Source organism: Urocitellus parryii, chromosome 6 (assembly GCF_045843805.1).
Source record: "Urocitellus parryii isolate mUroPar1 chromosome 6, mUroPar1.hap1, whole genome shotgun sequence".
Classification (NCBI taxonomy): domain Eukaryota; kingdom Metazoa; phylum Chordata; class Mammalia; order Rodentia; family Sciuridae; genus Urocitellus; species Urocitellus parryii.
The window spans coordinates 166,046,565-166,049,422 of NC_135536.1; positions in this window are offsets into that span (position 1 = coordinate 166,046,565).

Genomic DNA, 2,858 nt, shown 5'->3' on the forward strand with positions numbered 1-2,858 from the left:
AAATGGAAAAGCAGTTTTAAGAGATTTTGTGATGAAACAAATCTTATCTGTCCCTTTTATAGAGATTTCAGTACGAATTTATCTCTTGAGCTATTTTTCTTCTTTTGGGCTATTGTTACTTTGAATACAAAGCTGCCTGGAAATTGGGCTTTTTATTGGTTAAATAAATGACTGTACAACCTCAGGTTCTTATAAACCAGGGTGCTCTTGAAAATAATAAAAAGAAAATAAGTTATGTTCTTTCATTGATTCAAAGATACACTTTTTTATTTTAACCTTTCTGAAATTAGGATGAGTGTGACTTTATGTTTGACAAGGAATCATAGTTTAATTAGCAAGAACCTTTTTCTTTGTTATTGGTACATTTCTTATTGATATACTGAATTTCTTGACAGCATAAGTTGGAAAATATTAAAGAAGTTTGCTTTTTAAAGGTCATGTGGCCAATATTTTCATTGCAACATTAAAATTTTCACTTGTGCACAATAAATTTCTATCCACTAGAGCCTCACAGGATCCCAGTGAATTCAACCCACATTTATCAGTCATTTTACACCCAGTTTTTTGGAGAAAGAGCGAAATCTGGGAAAATAAACATTCAAAATTTAGTAAAATGAGTAGACAAATGACTTCCTGGATTCACATAGAAAATAAATGAAATCAGTTCCTGAAAAATGAACAGTTATTCAGTAGCTCAAGGAAGAATGATAACGGAGGAAGTTTTCCTTAGATCAGATTTGGGGATGGAAAGGCATAAATGAGACCAAGGCCACAAATCAAGAAAGGGGAACCAGATTTCAAAATAAATTGCTATTAGGCTAAAAATGGACAAATGACACAAACAGATATTTCTCCAAGAAGATAGACATCTGATCAAGATATACAAATGCTATTAGGAAAGTGCAAATCAAAATCAAATTGAGATACAACTTCACACTCAATAGGCTATCAATAATTAAAAAAGACAAAAGCAAAAAGCATGAGCAAGGATGGGGAGAAATTGGAAGCTTCATACATTGCTGTGAATTTAAAGTGGCACACTACTGTGGAAGACCAATTTGTAGTTCCTCAAATAAGTAAATATAGATGTTCCCATATAACCCAACAATTCTACTTCTAGGTATACACTCAACAGAACTAAAAACATATTTCCACCCAAAGACTTGTATACAAACATTTACAGCAGCCCTATTCAAAAGGTGGGAGCAATCCAAATGCCCATCAAGTGTGAATGAATAAAAATCCCATGTAAAAATTTTATTCAAGTGTTAAAAAGAATCAAGTGCTGATACATGCTATGACGTGAAGGAACCTTGATAACCTTATCCTAAGTGAAAGAAGCCAGAAACAAATGGCCACTTCTCATAAAAATCCAATTTTAGGAAATATCCAGAATAGACAAATCCACAAAGACAGAAAGCAAATTAATGGTTTATAAGGGATGGGGAGAGAGGACATGTAAGAGGCAAGGCAATAGGAAGTGATTACTCATGGGTTATGGGGTTTTCCTTTGGGGTTCTAAAAATGTGCTGAAATTACAGAATGACCATTGGTGAGCAACTCTGTGACTACACTAAATACCACCAAAAGGAATTTCATGTTATGTGAGTAATAGTTTAGGAAAGGATTTAGTAGAAGAATAAATATCCAGAGTGCTCAAAGAAATGATGATACATGAATGGCAGGGACAACAATGTCTCCTGAGTTTTCTCCTGTGGGACAAAGAGGCTGGTTGGTCCCTCTGGGATCTAAGGTGTACCTTGCTTTCTCCACCAGTGTCTCACAACCTACAATTTTGTGATTGACCTCCGGTCATCAGTCACAGCTGTTTTGAATTTTGGTGTCAGTGCTATAAGTCAATGACCAAGTGTGGATTCTGTGTGGTTGGCTGTACTTGTCCTGCTGACGTAGGGGGTGCCTAAAAAATACTGCAACTTTGAGCTAATGACATATATTATTTACTTACCAAGTGTTCATTTTCTCTTTCTTAAACACTAATAGCTAGATGGGTAGATGAATTTATTAATAAAAATTGTGATATTTATGAAGTGATTACATTATAGTGAGTGTGGGGATTCAGCTGTGAATGAGACATGACATCTAACATCAAAGTGGAGGATGTATTTAAGAGGACATTATAATGGAGTTGGCAAGTACTTTGTGTAGAAGAAAGTTCAGTATATGTGGTCAATTGGTGGCCTAATGACCACAATGAGCAATTACTCTCCACATTTTCCTCCCATAACATTGTTGTCTCCTTTCGTTCTTTATCTGGGATTTCCTGTTGGCTTACTTTCACAAAAAAAAAAAAAAAAAAAAAAAGTGGTGGAAGTAATGGTGTGTGATTCTGCAGACTTAACCGTGTTTGTGTGATCTCTGGATCTTATCTCTGAGGATCCAAAATCACATGAAGCAGAGCCACGGAAGCCCAGTTGTTCCAGTAAAGACCCTTGACATCTGAAAGACTCCAGCCAGGATCAGTCACCTGTCAACTTCCAGATTACAATAGATACATAGTCAAAGCCAGCAGTGGTCAGCCAAACCCAGCTCAGGTCATCAGAGCCACCTGCCCTCACAGACCCACCTCAAATGGCACTTGGTGTTTTTGTTTTTTTAACATTACAGTTTCTTGATGTTTGTGATGCAGCTAAGGTGCAGTTATAGATAACTGATCAGAAGGCAATGGGAGCTCAGAAAAGGGGCCTCAAAGAAGGGGCAAAGGAGGCTTCCCAGAAGAAGTGACATTTACACCATAAATGGAAAGAATAATAGGAGTCAGCCAGGGATAAGAGGGAACCAAGAGAAGCTTTGTTGTGGTGGGTGAGGTGGTCTATAAGGCTGTGTGTGATGTGTGAGGC